This window comes from Nerophis lumbriciformis, linkage group LG33 (assembly GCF_033978685.3).
Source record: "Nerophis lumbriciformis linkage group LG33, RoL_Nlum_v2.1, whole genome shotgun sequence".
Classification (NCBI taxonomy): domain Eukaryota; kingdom Metazoa; phylum Chordata; class Actinopteri; order Syngnathiformes; family Syngnathidae; genus Nerophis; species Nerophis lumbriciformis.
The window spans coordinates 14,265,001-14,281,118 of record NC_084580.2 but is presented as its reverse complement, the minus strand read 5'-3'; the positions used below and the strand labels follow the sequence as shown (position 1 = coordinate 14,281,118).

Here is a 16,118-nt window from a genome sequence, read left to right as displayed (position 1 = left end):
GAGGAGCTGGACGAAGTGGCTGGGGAGAGGGAAGTCTGGGCTTCCCTGCTTAGGCTGCTGCCCCCGCGACCCGACCTCGGATAAGCGGAAGAAGATGGATGGATGGATGGATAAAATACTGTGTTTTTAATTTTTGTAAATCTATTTACTGTGACTTTAAATGTATCTTTTAGTGTTATTTCTAAGTGTTTAAAACTGTATTACCCACAATGTTCTACAGGTGGCGCATTTTGGCACACGATGCAGAGCCTTCAAAGGCGGCCTCAAAATGGCACCGGGTAGTCACGTGACGAGCTTTTGACCAATCATATAGAAGATCTTCTGGCCACAGTCTCTCTTATTGGCCAGAATCCCCTCAGTGAATATTGGGCGCCATATTGAGGCAACTACGAAACCAAGTTGGCCATACAAGATGGATAAGAACGCTGTTCCTTATAATACCCAGGTATGAATACATTTATACATATTAGCCTATTCAGGGGTTTAAAAGTGTATTATAAACATACATATTATATATTTGAATTTGTGGACCCATCTTGATGTAAAGAAGTAATGTACCTCCATACTAGAAGTGTTTGACCAGATAGCTTGAAAAGTGAGTTTATGGATCCATTCCATTCCATTTAGCTCTTTTGTGACGTTATCCGACTTGTAAATTCGCCATTAAACCTTTCACATTCACTCACCTAAGTAAACGGTAGCCATGTTGAATGTGTAAATTAAATAGTCGCCATGTTGAACGTTTGCCCATTTGGGAGGAGTGGCGGTCTCTAGGCCTGTGTTTTTCAACCTTTTCTGAGCCAAGGCACATTTTTTTCCATTGAAACAATCTCGAGGCACACCACCAGCAGAAAACATTAAAAAAATGAAACTCTGCAACCAATATTGACAGTAAAAAGTTGTTCTCGCAGTTGTTGGATATAAATTCAAAGCATAACTATAGCATCACTTTAGCGCTTGTTTTGAAGTACACTGCAAAAACTGAAATCTAAGTAAGATGAAATATCTCAAATAAGGGTGATATTTGCTTATTTTCTGTCTGATAAGATAATTCTTCTCACTAAGCAGATTTTATGTTATAGAGTGTTTTACTTGTTTTAAGGGTTTTGGTTAGAGATGTCCGATAATATCGGCCCGGCAGGCCGATAACCATAAATGCGTTAAAATGTAATATCGGAAATTATCGGTATTGTTTTTTTTTTATTATCGGTATCGTTTATTTTTTTAATTAAATCAACATAAAAAACACAAGATACACTTACAATTAGTGCACCAACCCAAAAAACCTTCCTCCCCCATTTACACTCATTCACACAAAAGGGTTGTTTCTTTCTGTTATTAATATTCTGGTTCCTACATTATATATCAATATATATCAATACAGTCTGCAAGGGATACAGTCCGTAAGCACACATGATTGTGCGTGCTGCTGGTCCACTAATAGTACTAACCTTTTAACAGTTAATTTTACTAATTTTCATTAATTACTAGTGTTAAGGTGTTTGAGCTTAATGGAGTTCTTTATGCGTGCACATGAACGACACTTTCATCGAGTCCGATCATCAACGTCCTCTCACCGAGGATACTTTATTCTTCTTCTCCTGTTGAACACAACTGCTGCGGTGTTAAACATTACACAGCACCAGAGCGCCCCAAGTGGAGAACATGCGCTACAACATCCAACCTCTACAACAAAGCTACACAGAGTAAGAGCGCAGATATATACAATCTTAACACCCCCACTCGCTATTAAAGTTAAAGTTAAAGTACCAATGATTGTCACACACACACTAGGTGTGGCGAGATTATTCTCTGCATTTGACCCATCACCCTTGATCACCCCCTGGGAGGTGAGGGGAGCAGTGGGCAGCAGCGGTGGCCGCGCCCGGGAATCATTTTGGTGATTTAACCCCCAATTCCAACCCTTGATGCTGAGTGCCAAGCAGGGAGGTAATGGGTCCCATTTTTATAGTCTTTGGTATGACTCGGCCGGGGTTTGAACTCACAACCTACCGATCTCAGGGCGGACACTCTAACCACTAGGCCACTGAGTAGGTGGTATTAGCTCACTGTGTTAAACCAATTTGTAAACAATATTTCAAGAACATCTTCCATCATCCTGTTTTGTTAAGATTCCTCCTTCTAGTCTTTATCCCAAAATGCCAAACATATTCTGTGAAAAACATTTCCACTTCTGTTTAGTAGCTGGTTTTGTCAGGATATCAGCAACCATTTGTTCTGTAGGGCAATATTCCAGTAATACCCTACCAGTAGCAACAATGTCTCTTATGAAATGGTATTTCACATCAATGTGTTTGCATCTTTGTCTGTTAACAGGATTTTTAGTGAGTGCAATCGTACCTTGGTTATCTTCGTACACTTTTGTTTTAACATATTGATAGTTATCAAGTCCTTTTAGTAGCTGTTCAATGTAAAGACACTCCTGTATAGCTGAAGCTAACGAAATGTACTCTGCTTCACAGGTAGAAAGAGCTACTGTTGGTTGTTTTCTTGTCTTCCATGAAATGAATGAACTGCCTTCACACAAAGTTGCACAATAGCCTGATGTGCTACGTCTGTCTGTTTCATTTGATGCCCAACTTGCATCACAGTAAACTGTCAGACCGAGTCTTTCAGTTACATTCTTCTTGAAGTTAAGTCCTTGTTCTGATGTACCTTTTAGGTATCTGAATACATGTTTCACTGTATTCCAATGTTCCATAGTAGGTTCATTAAAGTGTGGAGATAGTTTACTCACAACAAAGCTTATGTCAGGTCGAGTGCATGTGGATAAGTAAATTAAACTTCCCACTGCTTCTCTGTACTGTCTTGGTTGTTTCAACTTTTCAGCATTTTCTGCGTAATCAAGTTTTGGTTCACAAGGAGTTTCTCTTGGTTTACAATTTTCCATATCAAACCTTTGTAAAACCTTTTTCACATATCTCTTGTGACATTTTGACTAGTCCATTTGTTTGTTCAAAGTCTATTCCTAAGAAATGTTTTAGGATTCCCAAATCCTTCATTTTGAATCTCTGAGTTAACATTCTTTTTACATCCTGCATTGATTTTTCACTTGAAGCAGCTAAAATAAGGTCATCTACCCAAATAATAAGTATTACCTTTTGACCATATTTTTCTCTTGTGTACACACAATGATCTGCTTCATTTTGCACAAAGTCATTTTCACATAAATGGGTGTGTAACACTGTATTCCAGTTTCTGCCCGACTGTTTGAGTCCATACAATGATTTGTTCAGTTTACATACCAGTTTTTCACCAGTGTTAGAGTTTTTCTCGTATCCTTGTGGTTGTTCTAAATAGATTTCACAGTCTATGGGTGCGTGCAGATACGCGGTCTTCACGTCCATCTGATGTAAGATTAGGTCCTCCTGTGCCGCCTTCTGCATGAGAATTCTTACACTTAACATGTCAGCTGTCGGTGAAAACGTCCCTTCGTAATCAGTTCCTACTTTCCGGTCGTATCCTTTGGCAACAAATCTCGCCTTATATTTATTAGATCCATCTGTGTCTGTTTTGAGTGCATAAACCCACTTCGCTTTTAAAGCTCGCTTACCTGGTGGTAAGTCAGTCAACTGGAATGTGTCATTTTCCACTAGTGAGTTCATCTCCTCATCCATGGCGTTTTTCCAGTGCATTGACTTGGATGATAACACGGCTTCCTGATAAGTTTCTGGAATGTCACAAACTGCTCGATAACAGAAATCAACGCATGTTTGTAATCTGTCCAATGAATCATCAGTCTCAAAATCTTGTAAATAAGCTGGCTTTTGTTTTATCCTGAATGGATTCTTTCTGATTTCTGTTTCGGCATTTGCCGCTGACTGTTCCACATCTTCCTGCTCATTTAAATCCTCAGTTTTGTTTTCAGGTTGAACTCTGTCCTCATCTTTCTGGTCACTGTCACAGACTGCATTGTCTCTGTTGCCAATGTCATGTCCTGCGTATGGCTCCAAAGTTTGTGTCTCTCTCTCTACACTTGTTTTGGTTGCGAATCTCACCAATCTGATCTTTTGGACCTTTTCCATTTCTGGATAATATACAAGGAAGGCTGGGCTGTTTTTATCATATCCTATGAAAATGCCCTGCTCACTTTTGGAGTCTAGTTTTCCTTTTTCTTGTTTGTAACTAAAACATGTAGACCCAAACTTTTGCATTTGTGACACATTTGGTACTTTTCTTGTAAGTAACTCATATGCTGTTTTCTTTGTCCGTCTATTGTAACACCTGTTTCTAACATGAGCTGCTGTTTGAATGGCATAGTTCCACAAATAGTTTGGTAGTTTGCTTTTTATCAGTAAGCATCTAGCCATGTCAAACAGTGTTCGCCATTCTCTCTCTGCTGGGCCATTTTGGTGTGGCGAATAAGGCGCTGACGTCTCATGTCTTATTTTGTTCTTTGTTAGTAACATTTGGAACTCTCTGTTTGTAAACTCAGTGCCGTTGTCTGAACGTATACACTTCACATCTCCATAGGGTGCTACATCTAAGAATCTTTCTGTTGCAGCTACTGCATCACTTTTTGACTTAAGAAAATATACCAATACAGCACCTGAATAGTCATCTGTGAAACATTGTGCGTATTTGTGTCCTTCTATGCTCTCAGTTTTCATTGGCCCTGCTAGGTCTGTATGGATTAACTCCAGGGGTTTATTTGCTTTAGCATCTAGCTCCCTATTTCTCGTTTGGGTAAACTTGCCTTTTGTACATATTTCACACATCTGATCTGGCTTAACAACATTTCCCTTAATTACCATACCTTTGACCACAGTTTGGAGTTTGATTACATCATCATAGTTGCAGTGCCCTAGAATCTCGTGCCATGTTTGTACGTTATGACAAACTTTACACTGATCTTCATTTGCATCAACAGTTGGTAGATAATATAGCTTCTCATTTTCGTTTATGTTAAATCTGTTACCATCTTTAGTGATCATGTGGCTCTCTCCTTTCTTGAACGTTATGGTTGCTCCTCCGTCGGCTGCTCTCGCCACTGAAAAGATGTTGTGGGGATATGAGGGCATGTACAGAGCATTTCGTAGTTGTGCCCTGTGCTGTCGTCCATCGCTGTCCACTAGATGTATCGTTGCTGTTCCTCTTCCTTGGGCCATTCCACTGCATCTTGTCCCATCAGCTAGTTCCACTGAATGAGTCTCTGGTTGAAAAGTGTTGTCAAAGCTTGTAAAGTTATTTACATCATTTACAATGTGGGATGTCGCTCCTGCATCCACCATAATGCCTTTCATCTTTATTTTGGGTGCTGACTCACTTTCTTCTTGTGCCGCTTTGAAGAGGTAATCATTGGATTGTTCATCCGTAACCTTTCTGACATTGTCTCGTTTATCTTTCTTTTTGCATATGGTTTCTTGGTGTGTGTTGCTCTTACAAAAGTTGCACCACACTTTTCGGATACACATTCTTGCTCTGTGTCCTTTTAATCCACATTTGAAACATGTCAGATCTCCATCTTCACTTCTACTTTGAGTGCTGCTGGTGTACTTCTTCTGGATATTTCTATCCTGTTTTGTGAACGTTTTCATCACATTGTCTGTTGGCTCAGCAGTACTAATTTTCTCTGACTCTTCGTAAATACGTAATCTTCTTTTGAAATCTGTAAATGTCACATTGTCTTCATTTTGGGTTACATGTACAGCTAATGGCTTGTAAGAGTCAGGTAGGCCTCCAAGAATCATGGCTATGATCAGACTATCACTGAGAGTCTCACCGGCATCACGAAGTGCTGTAATCAGGTTTTCTGCTCTGATGATATAGTCCGTAGTTGACTCTCTGTCTGCGTTCCGTAGTTTTGTCAAGGACGTGTACAGGTTGATTATTCGTGGCTTGCTTTTTCCTGAGTAATGGTCCCTCAGTATTTTCAGTGCTTTCCTGCCATCGTATGCAGCATCATGTCTTATTAAAGACAAGCTTTTATCATCGATCAACCTGATGAGCTCTGCATAGCAGTCTGGATTCTTTATTCTGTCCGCTGCTGCTTGCTCTTCTCCTACTGGTTCATTTAGAACAGTGTCTTTCAACTTTAAAATATGTAAGTGTCCCAAAAATCTTGCTTCCCAAAGGTCATACTTGCTTTCGGATCCATCAAAGTACAGTTGCGGGGATACTGCTCCAGTAGTATGAGCCGCCATATTTGTTTAAGCTCCGCACTTTAGCACTATGCTATGCTAATTAGCTCAAACTTTACCGCGGTTACTTCTTCTTCGAGGGTACACGCTACTTTATTGGCTAAAGTCACTTTTATGCTCCGTGTAATACTTCACGTTTGCAATACCTTTATCCTTGGTCAAGCAGTTCTCCTCTGTTAGCTTAAGTCCACACCTGCAAACTTTCTTGGCTTCTCTGTCCGTGCGTCGACTCAACGCTACCTGGCCTTGTTTGCTTGAGTTGGCTGGAATCTCTGGGGTTCCTGGGCCCATAACCTGTTAAGGTGTTTGAGCTTAATGGAGTTCTTTATGCGTGCACATGAACGACATTGAGTCCGATCATCAACGTCCTCTCACCGAGGATACTTTATTCTTCTTCTCCTGTTGAACACACAACTGCTGCGGTGTTAAACATTACACAGCACCAGAGCGCCCCAAGTGGAGAACATGCGCTACAACATCCAACCTCTACAACAAAGCTACACAGAGTAAGAGCGCAGATATATACAATCTTAACAACTAGTTTCAACGTAACTGTTTTTATATTGTTTTACTTTCTTTTTTATTCAAGTAAATGTTTTTAATTTTTCTTATTTTATTTTATAATTTTTTTTTTAAAAGTACCTTATCTTCACCATACCTGGTTGTCCAAATTAGGCATAATAATGTGTTAATTCCACGACTGTATATATCGGTTGATATCAGTATCGGTTGATATTGGTATCGGTAATTAAAGAGTTGGACAATATCGGATATCGGCAAAAAGCCATTATCGGACATCCCTAGTTTTGGTCCTAAATGATCTCAGTAAGATATTACAGCTTGTTGCTGAGATTTTATGACCTATATTGAGTAAAACATGCTTGAAACTAGAATATCAACTGTTGCAAAGCTGTGTCATTAACACTCACAAGTATAAAACTATTTTTTTAAAGTAATCATTTCGTACTTCAAGTATGAAAAAAAAATCACGATGTATGCATATCATTATGTCAAGACAATGGCACTAGCACTTACTTAATTTAAGAATATTTTTCAACTATTGAGCAAAAAGGTCTCTTTTTTTATACCGAGAAAAATGCACTTGTTATTAGTGAGACTATACTTATTTTAAGGTATTTTGGGTTCATTGAGGTTAGCTAATTGTACTTGTTTTGGAAAGTCTTGACAAGCCAAATTTTCTTGTTCTATTGGCAGATAATTTTGCTTAGTTTAAATAAAATACCCCTAATTTTTGTATTTTTTTTAATTGTTTTTGAACACTGACTTTTTGTAGTGTAGGTGTACTGTCACCACCTGTCACATCACACCCTGACTTATTTGGACTTTTTTGCTGTTTTCCTGTGTGTAGTGTTTTAGTTCTTGTCTTGCGCTACTATTTTGGTGTTGATTGTCATGTCATGTACGGATGTACTTTGTGGACGCCGTCCGCTGCTCCACACGCTGTAAGTCTTTGCTGTCGTCCAGCATTCTGTTTTTGTTTACTTTGCAGCCAGTTCAGTTTTAGTTTAGTTTTGCATAGCCATCCCTAAGATTTAATGCCTTTCACTTGGCTTTTGTTTATTTTTGGCTTAAGCATTAGACATCTTTTTACCTGCATATTGCCTCCCGCTGTCGTCTGTATATTGTGATCTCAACAAACCATGTTTCTGACATCGACAGAGCAATTAGCTGCCGGCTGCCACCTACTGATATGGAAGAGTATTACACGGTTAATCTGCCGAGCTCTAGACAGTACAGACACTCAACAACGGCACATTTGTGGATTATAATTACTTGTTTGCAAAAAAATATTTTTAACCCAATTAGGGGAAATTACATAATCTCCTGCGGCAAACCAGACTGTATCTCACGGTACACTGGTGTGCCGCGGCACAGGGGTTGAAATACACCGCTCTAAGTCACGTGGTAACAATACTAGCAGGGGGAATACATAGATAAGGAAGTAAGTGTGGGAAGAAAAGTTGACTAACTTGTCCTTATTCTGTCTTTTTTTTTTTAAAATTTATTTCCCCTACTCTCATGTCTATTTTTGTAACTGTTTTACATCTCTCTTTCGGCTATAATTTTCACCTGAGGCATTCTGCTCTTGTTTTACCTGCTCCCTTCTCCAGTACATGATCCATTACTGTCTACTCGGGCTATGAATCTTTGGGCACCACACGATTCGATTTGATTATTGTGAGTAAAGATTAGATTCAGAATTTATTCTTGATTCAAAACATTTCTCGATATTTTAATAACAATGGGTGCCAGTTCTATGATTAACTACCTTCCTCCATAAACAAAAAAAACAGCTGCGATACATTTTTATATTACTGGGGGGGAAAAAAACTGGTTTTGTTTAATAAAATTCTACCCAAAGGTTTAATAAAGTCAAATACAAATAAGGCAACAAAATAAGTATAAGTATAATAAGTATAAGTCGCTCCGGAGTATAAGTCGCACCGGCCGAAAATGCATAATAAAGAAGGAAAAAAACATATATAAGTCGCACTGGAGAGAGTATAAGTCGCATTTTTGGGGAAATTTATTTGATAAAACCCAACATCAAGGATAGACATTTGAAAGGCAATTTAAAATAAATGAAGAATAGTGAACAACAGGCTGAATAAGTGTACGTTATATGAGGCATAAATAACCAACTGAGAACGTGCCTGGTATGTTTACGTAACATATTATGGTAAGAGTCATTCAAATAACTACAACATATAGAACATGCTATACGTTTACCAAACAATCTGTCACTCCTAATCGCTAAATCCCATGAAATCTTATACGTCTAGTCTCTTACGTAAATGAGCTAAATAATATTATTTGATATTTTACGGTAATGTGTTAATAATTTCACACATAAGTCGCTCCTGAGTATAAGTCGCAACCCCGGCCAAACGATGAAAAAAACTGTGCCTTATAGTCCGAAAAAGACGGTAAGCATCTACATCAGCAATATGATTTGCCTGAGTGGCTGGACAGGACAGGTTAATTTTTTTTTTTTTTTTAAGAATCAAAAGTTTTTTTAATCTATTAAAAATCGTTACAAATTAGAATCGCAATTTATTCATTCCAAAATCGATATTTCTTTTGGCACCCCTACTTGTTTGTATTACATTTGTTGTTATTACATTGGGGTTTATTTAATTATTGACCATATAGCAAGAGTTTGTGTGTGACTCAATTTTAGAATTGATCAAATATTGTGTAAAGATCCTAAAAAAACAATCCAATGTAGGTCAATGTGCTGACTGAACAAAACATCCAGGATTCAAGAAACTTTATTGTCATACCAACATGGTCACATGACAAATTTAGTACCTGAGTTGCCAGATTTAGCCCAATGAGTACCACAAGAACGACTTTATGTACATAATAATTTACATGTAATACAATTCAAATAGAGTAGATTATAAATAGGTTAATGGGAATTATGCTGGTGCTCATTACACATCTAAGCTCCTATATCATTACAAAAGTGAGCATGTTTATTGTTCTTCTGCAGTGTTCAAAGGTATATAATACAATATATAATACAATATATAATATTGCAGTGTTTATTATCTAATACTGTTTATTATGCTGCAGTGTTTATTTAGTTGGGATGGAGCGCTGGCTTTTAACAACACATATGTTCTATAAAGAGAAACTGTTTTAGTTTATTAGTCAATGCTAATATGGCAGTAATACAGTGCAGACACGCACAACAAAGCAGCTCTTTAGTCTGAAAGATGAGTTTCTATTACATGTTGTGTTTGTATTATACATTTTTGCTTTATCCTCCACTGCTTAATTATCCTACTATATTTGTATTATGCCAAAAATACACAACTAATTTTCTTGTAAAGAAATGAACCATATGCCCAGGTAAGAAATATGCATCTTAGTGCAAATCTGGATATAACGCAAACAACAAGTTCTCACTCATTCTCCATGAACTAGGAAGTTGCTTCATGCTGACTTTTTGTGTGTGTTCCAGATAATAAAATGCATTGGTGTTGTTAGGTCTATTTTAGGGGGGCTCAAGCCCCCCTAAAATATTCTTAAGCCCCCCTAAATAATGTTATGTAATGTAATGTTATATTTATTATTATATTATTATTTTATTTATTTTTTACAAATACATGCCGACATATTCATTATAAAGTGGCCCGCATATGAGTTTAAATGAATAATCATATAACCTGTCATTATTCACTCAGTTTCCCCTCACTTCATAGCGTAAGGTAGAGAGCCCCTTTTAGTGCGTCGGCATCCAATCCATTCCACTTGTTCATATAGAAAATGCCCACATCACTCCAAATCCAGTCCGCATTTTCTCTGCGACCTTGCTTGCGGTCCTGCAGGTGTACGAAGCACATTAGCACACAGCACTGCAGAACAAGAACGTGAACGGATGCAAAATGGACATAAGAAACTTTTTCAAGAAAGTAAGTATTCATCACTGCTTGTAGTAAAATGTATTAGCTCCACTTTACACCAGGTCTGTGTTTGACAAAAAGTTACATTCCCGCTCTAAAATAATGCTGCTACTTAGTTAGCTAGTTAGCCTGAAATGCATCATGAAGGTCCTGGTTATTTATAAAATTATTTATTAAATGTGCACTCTTTTTTACCATTTGCTATCTTTGGGGTAACTTCCTTTTGGAGCATCAGCTGTGTTTCTCACTTTACACATGGAGGAGAAGAGGAGCTGAGCTCATTCACGTATGACTATCATAAGTAGATAATAATAATAATAATCACTCCACAACCCCTATTGATCCGTAGGAGTCAGGGCAGAGGAGCACAGAAAGTGATAGAGGAGAGGCCTTTACTGGAAAGGTGAGTAGGAGAATAATGATACATATAAATAAATATTAAAACATTTTTTTTTTTAAATGGCTTATCGATTATTTTATTTATTTCTGGGTGGATCATGTTGACTATTGGTCCTCCTAATTGCCAATCATTCTGGTGATGTTACGTAGTTACGTAAGGACATATATATATATATATATATATATATATATATATATATATATTTGTTCATATAATAGATTGTATTTGTAATCTACTTTACATTTGATTCCAAATCTCAAAGTGCTACAGAATTACAACCATTGGCGTTGTTAGGCCTATTTTGGCGTTGTAATAAATAAATAAATAAAAAATGGCTTATCAACAAGCCATTTGTTTTATTTTATATATATATATATATATATATATATATATATATATATATATATACTATCTGTGTTGGCCCTGCAATGAGGTGGCGACTTGTCCAGGGTGTACCCCGCCTTTCGCCCGATTGTGGCTGAGATAGGCTCCAGCCCCCCCCCCCCCCGCGACCCCAAAAGGGAATAAGCGGTAGAAAATGGATGGATGGACATATATGGATATGTATGAAAGACTTATATATATATATATATATATATATATATACTCCTCTCTGAGCTGCCACCTTAACGTGGTAGAGGAGTTTGCGTGTCCCAATGATCCTAGGAGCTATGTTGTCCGGGGGCTTCCATGCCCCCTGGTAGGGTCTCCCAAGACAAACAGGTCCTAGGTGAGGGATCAGACAAAGAGCAGCTCGAAGACTTCTATGGAAATGCAAGAACCGAGACTCAGATTTCCCTCGCCCGGACGCGGGTCACCGGGGCCCCCCTCCGGAGCCAGGCCCGGAGTTGGGGCACGATGGCGAGCGCCTGGTGGCCGGGCCTGTCCCCATGGGGCCCGGCCGGGCACAGCCCGAAGAGGCAACGTGGGTCCCCCCTCCAATGGGCTCACCACTCATAGCAGGGGCCATAGAGGTCGGGTGCAATGTGAGCTGGGCGGTAGCCGAAGGCAGGGCACTTGGCGGTCCGATCCTCGGCTACAGAAGCTAGCTCTTGGGACGTGGAACGTCACCTCGCTGGGGGGGAAGGAGCCTGAGCTAGTGCGCGAGGTAGAGAAGTTCCGGTTGGATATAGTCGGACTCACCTCGACGCACAGCAAGGGCTCTGGAACCAGTTCTCTCGAGAGGGGCTGGACTCTCTTCCACTCTGGCGTTGCCAGCAGTGAGAGGCGACGGGCTGGGGTGGCAATTCTTGTTGCCCCCCGGCTCAGAGCCTGCATGTTGGAGTTCAACCCGGTGGACGAGAGGGTAGCTTCCCTCCGCCTTCGGGTGGGGGGACGGGTCCTGACTGTTGTTTGCGCTTACGCGCCAAACAGCAGCTCAGAGTACCCACCCTTTTTGGATTCACTCGAGGGAGTACTTGAGAGTGCTCCCCCGGGTGATTCCCTCGTTCTACTGGGGGACTTCAACGCTCATATTGGCAACGACAGTGAAACCTGGAGAGGCGTGATTGGGAAGAATGGCCGCCCGGATCTGAACCCAAGTGGTGTTTTGTTATTGGACTTTTGTGCCCGTCACGGATTGTCCATAACGAACACCATGTTCAAGCATAAGGGTGTCCATATGTGCACTTGGCACCAGGACACCCTAGGCCGCAGTTCTATGATCGACTTTGTAGTTGTGTCATCGGATTTGCGGCCTCATGTTTTGGACACTCGGGTGAAGAGAGGGGCGGAGCTTTCTACCGATCACCACCTGGTGGTGAGTTGGCTGCGATGGTGGGGGAGGATGCCGGACAGACCTGGCAGGCCCAAACGCATTGTGAGGGTTTGCTGGGAACGTCTGGCAGAGTCTCCTGTCAGAGAGAGTTTCAATTCCCACCTCCGGAAGAACTTTGAACATGTCACGAGGGAGGTGCTGGACATTGAGTCCGAGTGGACCATGTTCCGCACCTCTATTGTCGAGGCGGCTGATTGGAGCTGTGGCCGCAAGGTAGTTGGTGCCTGTCGTGGCGGTAATCCTAGAACCCGTTGGTGGACACCGGCGGTGAGGGATGCCGTCAAGCTGAAGAAGGAGTCCTATCGGGTTCTTTTGGCTCATGGGACTCCTGAGGCAGCGGACAGGTACCGACAGGCCAAGCGGTGTGCGGCTTCAGCGGTCGCGGAGGCAAAAACTCGGACATGGGAGGAGTTCGGGGAAGCCATGGAAAACGACTTCCGGACGGCTTCGAAGCGATTCTGGACCACCATCCACCGCCTCAGGAAGGGGAAGCAGTGCACTACCAACACCGTGTATGGTGCGGATGGTGTTCTGCTGACCTCGACTGCGGAAGTTGTGGATCGGTGGAGGGAATACTTCGAAGACCTCCTCAATCCCACCAACACGTCTTCCTATGAGGAAGCAGTGCCTGAGGAATCTGTGGTGGGCTCTCCTATTTCTGGGGCTGAGGTTGCTGAGGTAGTTAAAAAGCTCCTCGGTGGCAAGGCCCCGGGGGTGGATGAGATCCGCCCGGAGTTCCTTAAGGCTCTGGATGCTGTAGGGCTGTCTTGGTTGACAAGACTCTGCAGCATCGCGTGGACATCGGGGGCAGTGCCTCTGGATTGGCAGACCGGGGTGGTGGTTCCTCTCTTTAAAAAGGGGAACCGGAGGGTGTGTTCTAACTATCGTGGGATCACACTCCTCAGCCTTCCCGGTAAGGTCTATTCAGGTGTACTGGAGAAGAGGCTACGCCGGATAGTCGAACCTCGGATTCAGGAGGAACAGTGTGGTTTTCGTCCTGGTCGTGGAACTGTGGACCAGCTCTATACTCTCGGCAGGGTCCTTGAGGGTGCATGGGAGTTTGCCCAACCAGTCTACATGTGCTTTGTGGACTTGGAGAAGGCATTCGACCGTGTCCCTCGGGAAGTCCTGTGGGGAGTGCTCAGAGAGTATGGGGTTTCGGACTGTCTGATTGTGGCGGTCCGCTCCCTGTATGATCAGTGTCAGAGCTTGGTTCGCATTGCCGGCAGTAAGTCGGACACGTTTCCGGTGAGGGTTGGACTCCGCCAAGGCTGCCCTTTGTCACCGATTCTGTTCATAACTTTTATGGACAGAATTTCTAGGCGCAGTCAAGGCGTTGAGGGGATCCGGTTTGGTGGCTGCAGGATTAGGTCTCTGCTTTTTGCAGATGATTTGGTCCTGATGGCTTCATCTGGCCAGGATCTTCAGCTCTCACTGGATCGGTTCGCAGCTGAGTGTGAAGCGACTGGGATGAGAATCAGCACCTCCAAGTCCGAGTCCATGGTTCTCGCCCGGAAAAGGGTGGAGTGCCATCTCCGGGTTGGGGAGGAGATCTTGCCCCAAGTGGAGGAGTTCAAGTACCTCGGAGTCTTGTTCACGAGTGAGGGAAGAGTGGATCGTGAGATCGACAGGCGGATCGGTGCGGCGTCTTCAGTAATGCGGACGCTGTATCGATCCGTTGTGGTGAAGAAGGAGCTGAGCCGGAAGGCAAAGCTCTCAATTTACCGGTCGATCTACGTTCCCATCCTCACCTATGGTCATGAGCTTTGGGTTATGACCGAAAGGACAAGATCACGGGTACAAGCGGCCGAAATGAGTTTCCTCCGCCGGGTGGCGGGGCTCTCCCTTAGAGATAGGGTGAGAAGCTCTGTCATCCGGGGGGAGCTCAAAGTAAAGCCGCTGCTCCTCCGCATCGAGAGGAGCCAGATGAGGTGGTTCGGGCATCTGGTCAGGATGCCACCCGAGCGCCTCCCTAAGGAGGTGTTTAGGGCATGTCCGACCGGTAGGAGGCCACGAGGAAGACCCAGGACACGTTGGGAAGACTATGTCTCCCGGCTGGCCTGGGAACGCCTCGGGATCCCCCGGGAGGAGCTGGACGAAGTGGCTGGGGAGAGGGAAGTCTGGGCTTCCCTGCTTAGGCTGCTGCCCCCGCGACCCGACCTCGGATAAGCGGAAGAAGATGGATGGATGGATGGATGGATATATATATATAAGAAAAAAACAGACACCATCTTTGTAGTAATTTTTCTACTGCGTGGACTTCCGTCTTCCTTTACAATGAGTGAAGCTGCACGAAACCTTGTGTCTGCAATTGTAAATAATTTAGTTTTTAAGTTTTGTGTGCCTTGCAGAATCTATATGAAGTAATATACATTAGCCTATTGTTAAAATAATGAAAAAAACATCATTAAATATATTTGTTTTATTGTATTGTTACATTAATAGCTGTTGTATTATTATAGGATGGCTTGTTAAACATTTCATAGGATTTTCAGAGGGAGGAACAACCAAGACCATCCATCCATCGGATGGATGGATGGTCTTGGTTGGATGGGGCGGTATAGCTCGGTTGGTAGAGCGGCCGTGCCAGCAACTTGAGGGTTGCAGGTTCGATCACCGCTTCCGCCATCCTAGTCACTGCCGTTGTGTCCTTGGGCAAGACACTTTACCCACCTGCTCCCAGTGCCACCCACACTGGTTTAACTGTAACTTAGATATTGGGTTTCACTATGTAAAGCGCTTTGAGTCACTTGAGAAAAAGCGCTATATAAATGTAATTCACACTTCACTTCCATCCATCTTCTTCCGCTTATCCGAGGTCGGGTCGCGGGGGCAGCAGCCTAAGCAGGGAAGCCCAGACTTCCCTCTCCCCAGCCACTTCGTCCAGCTCTTCCTGTGGGACCCCGAGGCGTTCCCAGGCCAGCCGGGAGACATAGTCTTCCCAACGTGTCCTGGGTCTTCCCCGCGGCCTCCTACCGGTCGGACGTGCCCTAAACACCTCCCTAGGGAGGCGTTCGGGTGGCATCCTGACCAGATGCCCGAACCACCTCATCTGGCTCCTCTCGATGTGGAGGAGCAGCGGCTTTACTTTGAGCTCCCCCCGGATGGCAGAGCTTCTCACCCTATCTCTAAGGGAGAGCCCCGCCACCCGGCGGAGGAAACTCATTTCGGCCGCTTGTATCCGTGATCTTGTCCTTTCGGTCATAACCCAAAGCTCATGACCATAGGTGAGGATGGGAACGTAGATCGACCGGTAAATTGAGAGCATTTAATGTAAAATGTAAAATGAATAAATACATAAAAAGAAAAAGAAAAAAATGGTTAAAAGCCATCGTCCAGGGGAGCAT

The 16,118-nt window shown here is 42.6% G+C and overlaps 1 protein-coding gene across 1 annotated transcript in view; it reads left to right on the top strand.

The window, feature by feature from the left end:
• The first annotated feature begins 377 nt into the window (after positions 1-377).
• Positions 378-16,118, top strand: part of LOC133575820 (coxsackievirus and adenovirus receptor homolog) — a 26,864-nt gene continuing 11,123 nt past the window's right edge. The window contains exons 1-2 of the mRNA XM_061928677.2: positions 378-445; positions 10,944-10,997. The gene's annotated coding sequence lies outside the window, so the exon portion shown is untranslated. The remainder of the gene's footprint in view (positions 446-10,943; positions 10,998-16,118) is intronic.